General features: G+C 39.0%; 1 long non-coding RNA gene across 1 annotated transcript; it reads right to left on the bottom strand.

Annotated features, from left to right (window-relative positions):
- Positions 1-1,606: 1,606 nt before the first annotated feature.
- On the bottom strand, positions 1,607-3,719 carry LOC126639474 (uncharacterized). The gene is made up of 2 exons (XR_007628806.1): positions 3,618-3,719; positions 1,607-1,888 (listed from the first exon to the last, which is right to left on the bottom strand). It is a non-coding gene; the product is annotated as an uncharacterized LOC126639474 (long non-coding RNA).
- Positions 3,720-8,263: the final 4,544 nt, after the last annotated feature.

Genomic DNA, 8,263 nt, shown 5'->3' with positions numbered 1-8,263 from the left:
GAACAGTCCTTTCCCTGTTCATAGACTTTGTTTAAATAGCATAGTCCCAAGTACGGATAAGGAAAGCTGCTGTTAGTCCTGGAGAAGCTTCTGTTGTGTTTTAGAGAGGGAGTCACTTCTATGGGATCACTTGAAAGCTCTGTGAGTTTACACTCAAGTTAGCAGCCACAGAAGAACAGGTAATACCAACCACATTTGGCTGAGAAAAGGACAAATGTTTATTCTAGGCTGAAAATTTAGGTTTTGGACTATTTTACTACTGTATGTTTGTTCACAGTCCAATCTTCACAGAAAAGTGAGATGGAAAGAGATGGTTTGCTGCTAACAACTCTACTGGTCTTTTATACATATGGTGTCTGCCAGCACATGGTGGTTGCACAGCAAGCATCCAGCAGAGGTCAGAGACTTTTGCGGCTTTCCAGATTTTGTCTTTGTTAGTGTATCACTTGATTTGAAAAAGTATTTCTGGGCAGTGAGGATATGCAGCTTTGGGTCCAGCTGGCAGGCTTCTGTAGCGTCAGCACAGCCAACACTGCTTGCAGTCTCAACACTGAAATTCCTAATTTCAGTTTTATATTTTGTATTGAGCTTCTGCAGACCAAACCAGACAAGACACCTACTGTGTCCTTACATGCCTCTGCTGCTGTATTTTATGTAGAGCTGCCTCTGCTCTCAGTTCTGCCCCTTCAAACATCTGGGCTCATAAGGTATAAAGAAAACTTTTCCTTTAAACTTTCTTCTTTAGATCAAGTATCAGTCAGTATCATGGCCATGCCACAGAGGACTGTAACTTTCTTTTAATGTTCAGTTCTCAGACCAAAGATGAAACTTGCCTTTTTTTCCTGTAAAGCAGGACAGTCTTTACATAAGACAGTGGCAGGCAACTCTTATCCAGACATAGCCCAATTTCCTTTGTCCTTGAGAAATGTTTGGGCACAAACAGCAAATTATCATTGATTTTTATTTTGCTATCCATTTCCTGCATCTTGAGTCTGCTTGAGATCACAAACTCAAAATTAAAACACTACTGAGTTAGTATGCTCTTCACTGCTATTTTTTTCCCCTACATATAATTTCTAACATGACATAAGAACAACCCAACATTTAGGTTGGGTTGAACAATTACACAAAGATGGCAAATAGCTTCGTACATATGCCTGGTTACTTTCCTGTGGTATTTTAAAACCCAAAAATGTATTAAAAACCAAATGTGCATTTGGTCTTAATCCTAGTGTCATGTCTACTCACCTTATCTAAGGATGCAACTGTTGTTTCAGCTGAACACTGCATCACTCACATTGAAGAACCCTCCTGTTCCTGGTCCTTCTGGAGCAAAGCCTCTGTGTGCTCACTTGGGCTGCCTGTACAAGCAGGCAGCATCCCAACATGATCTCTGGGTTCTCTGCCCAGAACATCACTTCGTTTGCCTCTTCACACATACAGTCAGTTCCTTCAGCTTCTTCTGCTGCCTTTCTTCTGCACATCTGTAGGTAGAACCTATTCCTGCTCCTTTTATAACCAGGAGGGGATTTATTACTTTGCATGCATTGTTTGACAGAAGTAGATATTGTTTTATTCCACTGCAAAAGTCATTCATGAACAAGGATGAAATATGATCTTAATCTTTATTCAGACAGAGCTCAAAATCACAGCAGTAGATTTCAGAAAGCAAGGGCTGAGGAGAAGTAGCAGGACTGAATTACGGATCATGTTTCCTAGAAGGAAATGGTATTCCTGGGGGTGAGGTGCTGTGCATTAGCAAGGTTTTGATGATGCTGCAGTCACACATTCTCAATATATACCGGAGTTTCCAATTTTCATGCTCTTCTCAGATGTATTTCACAATGTAGAAGGGTGACGTAGGGATGGTCTTAGAGGTGATGTAACACTGCAGAGTAACAGAAAGAAATGAGAGCTCTGTCTTTTAATGCAATAGAAGCCAGTGAAATAAGTCTTAGGCACACTGTGGTGTGGACACCATTGGCCTTCCTGGCTACCAGGGCACTGCTGGCTCATATTCAACTTGTCATGAACCAGGACCCACAGGTCCCTTTCCCGGCACTGCTTTCCAACATCTCATTCCCAGTCTGTACAAACATCCAGGGTTGCCCCATCCCAGATGCAGAATCCAGCACCTCCTTTTGTTCAACCTGATATGGTTGGTGATTGCCCAGTTCTCTACATTGTTGAGGGCTCTCTGCAGGGCTTCACTGCCTTCAAGGGAGTCAACAGCTCATCCCAGTTTTGGGTCATCTGCAAACTTGCTTAGTATCCCTTCCAATCCTGCATCCAAGTCATTTGTGAAGATGTTGAAGAGCATGGGGCCTAAGACTGAGCCCTGTGGAACCCCACTAGTGACAGGTCATCACTCTGATGTCACCTCATTCACTACTACACTTGAAAATTGGGACAATGTTCACCAACTTCCAGTCAGCTGGGACCTCTCCATAAATTCAAGATTGCTCAAAAATCATTGCCAGAGGTTTTACGAGGACATCAAAGAGCGCTTTGAGGATTCTGGGATGAATCTTGTCAGGCCCCATAGATTTTCAGGGATCCAGCCAATCCTGAACAATTTCAGAATGAACTGGGAACTGATCATTCTCACAGCCATGGTCCTCCAGCTCAGGGCACTGAGACCATGGTGCACCATCTGGTCAAGGACAGAGGCAAAGAAAGTGTAAAACACCTCTACCTTGTTTCTGTCCCTGTTTGTGAGGTGACTATCCTCATTCTGTGACTGGTCAATCATAATTTTATACCTCATGTTGCTGTTAATGTATTTTTAGAAGTTGTTTTCCCCCACAATTCTGTCAGTTTCACCTCCAGTTGAGCTTTGGACAAATGAATTTTCTCCCTACAGCAGCAAGTAGCATCTCTAAATTCTTCCCACGTCACTTGACCTTGCTTCCATTGGTCATACACCTTCCTTTTTTTCCCTTATTTCCTAGAGAAAATTCCTATTCATCTGCAGTTAATTGAAAAGACCACCAGACAAGACAAGAAGAAGGAAACTCCCCATTCTTTTACTGATGTCTGCCAGATGTTTTATATCTTTGCAGGACTTTACAGGGCAGTTCACAAGATAATTACCTCTGTGTATAACATTGAAGAAAAGGTACCTTGTTGTTGATTTCTTTTTCTTAAGTAGAATATTTCCCTCCCTTTCTTTCTCTAGTGTCAAAGAGCACCCAGACCTTTTCAATTCTTTATGGCTGCACTAAAATCACAAAGATCCAGTTGATGAGGAAATCTTTGGTAGAATGTGTATTTTGCATTGAAGCACTGTTCATAAGGAGGGGGTTTAGGAGCTCAAGGGATAGCAATTAATTATTTAGTTTCACTTGATAAAAGCTCCCTAAATTCATAGAAAATAGTTCTGCAGAGAACTGAAGAAGGAATTTTTCATACCCTACAGAAAAATAAGGTTTCATCTAAGTTGTTTGTTGGTTTGTTTTATTTTTTAAAAGTCAGTGTAAAAATCAGCCTAAGCTCTGGCTATTTTTTATTGCATTTGCAGACTGATAAGCATTATGTACGTGCCCATCCTATTCTTCCAACCCTTGAAAAAAAGGAAATCAGAATTAAAATAGGCTAGTAAATATAGTTATACCTACTTTTCAGTTTTCAGATCTTCAAACAGATTTCCTCATGTATGTAAATTCTAGGATGGACAGCCCTATGGGTGACCACCAGCATCAAAACCAGTACACAGCTTCTTCCTGTTGCATATATTGAAAGACTTGCTGAGATTAATCCCTGAAATGGGTTTCATAAAGCAAGTTCAGAATGTTAGCTGGAAGCATGAATGCTCTTAAATCAAAGTTTCCTGAGCTCATGGTTTTTGAAGTATCAAATGATGAGAAAATTACAGCAGAGAAGGATAGGTAATAAAACAACTGCTCCCTCAAAATCCAGGTCAGGGCCTTATGTTAATTCTATATTCACCATCCTATCTTTCAAACAACTTTCACAAAACTGAATGGAGAGGAGTGATTAAATGCACATCTGGCCCTGAAATATTATTTCTTGATGTTATAACTTAAAAAGGACACCTACAAGTAGCAATTGTGATATAGTTACTGTGCAATAAATTCTGTTCTTCTGTCAGTACCCACTGAGCAGGGAGAGGGGAGGAGACTGAACTGAGACTTCATCTCATTCACACAGCCTGATTATATATGGGATTTAAATCCAGCCTCGTTCCACTTTATATTTTCATTTCCATTCAGTTTTCAGTGGAGTGTTCCTGTGTTCTTGAGAAAAAAGGAGGACATGATTAGGTAAGAGAGCGAAGCATGCATTCGTTTGCAGAAAGCAGTATCATCTCTTTCCTAAAGCTGATTAGTTATTGTTCCTTTAAGTAGCACTAACTCTGCTCACGTGCTTTGCAATCCAAACCATAAGGTACAGACACTTGCCAAATGCCAGTGCAGCAGCCCACCAATGCCATTCATAAAAGGCAAAGTCTGAAAAAGCTCCAGCAGAGATCCTCTGAGGAGACTGAATCTTTGGTTCAGGTTTTCAGGAATTCTCTTTCTGAGGAGCTTTTTTAGTGGCCCTGGCCCCTGCCAGCTCATGCTCATTCACTTGATCGGTCAGTGGTGTCCTGATTAATTTATTTGATCAGCCTGTTTTTATACAGGGGAGAAATGTAAACATAACTATGATTATGCTTATCTTGTTGTCACATTAAAAGGGGGAGAAAAGAAGAATTTTCTGTCCAACCTGTATTAATTTATTTTTTGTCAATCAGTGTCCCCTAAGGAGATCAAAGCCTTTTCATGTTTAAAACAGTCTATTAGTGTCTCATTAGGTGAGACCCTTCACTTATCAGGTTCACTGAGACGGACGAAGACATTTGATACTTTTTTTTTATAGAGACTACACTTAACAGTGATAGGGAAATCCTTCAGCAAGTTTCTTCTATGAGTTATTTCATCTTCAGTGAAACTGTCAGCACCTAGAAATGGACCCACTCTAACAGTTCATGGAATAACATGCTTATTAATACAAATTTGTGACAATTTATAGGGTTCATTTCATCTGGAATAGAGTCTAACTGCAAAAACATATCTAAACCATGTAGTAATAATAATAAAGCAAACCTAAGCACAAAATTTAAAGCAAAGCAACTTACCAAGAATACTATGAAGTAAAATTAAACTCTAGTTATTTAGAAGCAAGGAATTAGCATGCAGAAGATATGTCTCACCTTTCAGGTGTCCCCAGAAGTGGAGGGAGAAAGACTAGCTCATCAGCTGTCTCTCGCATGTCTATAGAAATTTTCCTCCCGATTTTGCTTATGTCCAATATATTTTTATACCTTTTTTCTTTAGGCAATTTGAGTGGCTATAGTCAATAAACTAATTTTGGGGTAACAGACAAGTGACATAGGCCCAAGGGTTGTTTTCCTGTGTTCCTATCTGGCAGGATGTTTGCAAAAAAAGGCTGTGTTATCTCCATATCACTCCTTTCTTCATTTAATCCTCTTATTAGTTTCTGGGAATGTCTCCCCAGGAGCTGGGGTCTTCCAGGAAACTAGCAGGAGTCTTTTCTACATTTGTATAGTCTTGTCTATCACCTTACACTTGTGCTGATTTTACACAAGTTTCTGTATGCTCAATTATTTTTTTCTGAACAGGCTGTTTGTGCCATAGCAGCCACATTTGGGATTTCGATTCAGCACTGCTGTATGGGAATGTTTCATGTTTTACATGTTTCACTGTGTTAATCACCCTCAGTAACATAAAACTGAGAGGACAAGGATAAAAAGGACAAAGGACAGTCTGTAAGGACAATCTCCTCCTTTATGTCAGTTTGGAGGGAGAGCCTTTAAATAAAGGCAGTCAGCTCCACAGGAAGCCTCTTCCCCTGACAAGAAAAAACAGGGATCTTGAGCTTCAGTTCTTCTCAACCAGTTGCTTTATGAGATCCTTACTGGGCTAAAAGGTGAAATGTAGAGCAGCAGCAACTGGGGGAGAGAGTGAGGGCACCAGATTGAGGGAGTTAGGGGCCAGCTGCAGCCACCTAAGGTTTCCCTCCCTCCTAAGGGAACCACCAGGAGCCCTCCGAAAACCTTTCTCTGTTCCCATGGAGACTTGAGAGCAGCAATGAGCATGGCAGGGGCAGACATTTACTGCCTTTGAGTCTCACCATACATCTTGGCCTCATCAGATAAGGAGGGAGCTATGAACAGATAGATGGGGGATTCTTCTGGTGTCTATTAGTATTTTAACAAGATAAAAAAAGGAGAGACACAGTACCATAAAGGATATTAGATTAATTTCTTCCTTTGTCTGCTACTGTGTTACTGTCTGTTTACATAATTAAATCACTGGAGTGTGTCCAGTCTCACAGTCTTGTAGCGTATCTGATGCCAACAGGAGGCTGCCCAATATTCATTATTAGTAACTGGCTAAAGCAAATGGTGACACTTGTAAGCTGCTTTGGTAGAACTTTTTTAAAATACTCAAACATAGAAATGCAGTCACATGCTTTTTTTTTTTATGTGTGTATAAAAGTTTGTAGTGCTCAAAAATTTCTTTGTGGGCAGTTTGTAAGCATGAGATTGCCTAAAAAATTAATCTATACACCCAGATTATTTTACTGAACAGCAATTCCTACAGAAAGTCAATAATGAACAGATAGATCATAATCTGAAATTTTGGTCCAAGGCCTTTAAAAGGGAGTGTATAGGTAACAAACACAAAGAGTGTATGCTTATACAAATTTTAAAACAAATGTTTTGTGTTATTTGCATAAACATGAGGCTCATGTATGGATACTCCAGTATGGGTATCTCTTAAAAAGAACTTGAACAATATAGTGATAAGGACAATTAGTTGCAGTCATCAAATCAGTTAATAACCAAAAAATGTGCTGCGAGCATCACTGAAGACAGATAGATATTGAGGAAGTTCATAAAAATCCAGCCTTGTCCTAATTTAGTCATTAGTTATTTAGTAACTTAATATCACCAGTAGACAATGAGCAAAATTAAGAAAAATGAGCGTTACGCAGACAGGACTATATGGTTATTTAAATGATATGGAAGCACGTCGTGATAGTTCTCTTTGGAAATAAGCTGGCAATGAACACTAGTATGTCACAACATACCACAGATTGATTTCAGTTCAGCCAACCTCAGATGTAATGATTAGTACAGATGATATTTAATGCTGCAATTTGCATACTGTGAATTAATGCTCAACCTGGGTGGTTACCATAAGTAAGCCATTCATCTCTCTCCTACATCCCTTCATCTGCAGATATTCAGGCACAACTTTAAACCAGTTCTCAGTGAGCAATACTCACTACCATGATGAGTAATAGGAAACGAAATGTTAAATTCGAAAGCAAAGAATAAGCACCAACTTTATGAATTTATCATTCAAATCAAGTAATTTAAGTTATCAAAGTCTGATCTGAAAACACTCATTATTTATATCTCCATGTGAAACTTCATGCTTTCATGAAACAGCTGAATATACTGGCATTTGGAAACCACTACTCAACCTCAGGTTTTACAGTAATTAATTTTAGTTCTGACAGGGTAAGCAATATTCTTGGGTTTCTTTAAGCCTTAAAAAATGGTTAGGTTTGATTTCATATTTTTCTTGTGAAAGAACTGTGGAAATATATATTCCAAGGGAACCAGGGCAAAATATATATTCCAAGGGAACCAGGGCAGATTTGTGGGTAGCATCAGTGGTACAGGAAATGTAATGATGCTATACCATCCATATATTTGATTGAAAAATGTATTTTTCAGCTTTTTGCTTACTGGTTGCAGTGGTAGATGATAACTGCTAAGCATGAAAAATATAACAGACTCTTGAACTTTGAAGATCTCAGCCTGAAGATATTTAGTATTTTAAATAGTTGTCTTAATATTTTTTTTTGAACTTTAGAGAAGCTAAGGATTTTCTGGTAACAAACGGAGTTTTGTAATTGTGGGTTTGGGTTGTATGACACATTTTGTAATTATGATCAGTCATCACGGTCTATAATGTCTCTCATCCTAGAATTTTTATCTTTATTTCAAAAATGTATGAATTTATATACCAGGAAAATTATAGGTCCAGGTGTATGGCTACCAATATTCAAAAATCCTCAAGCCCTTGCTGTGCTGTGCTGTTATCTTTTAGATATGACTCCCCTGAATCTTTTAGATAGGACTGCTCTCTCTTTGATTCTAAACACTGATACTTTAAATATTACCTCCAAAATGCAGTAGTACATATTTTCAGAGGCATCATAT

The sequence above is a fragment of the Myiozetetes cayanensis genome, unplaced genomic scaffold, assembly GCF_022539395.1.
Source record: "Myiozetetes cayanensis isolate MyiCay16 unplaced genomic scaffold, myiCay2020 scf2-11, whole genome shotgun sequence".
Taxonomy (NCBI): domain Eukaryota; kingdom Metazoa; phylum Chordata; class Aves; order Passeriformes; family Tyrannidae; genus Myiozetetes; species Myiozetetes cayanensis.
Note: the sequence above shows the minus strand (reverse complement) of the source record. Positions and strands in the feature narration are given on the sequence as shown.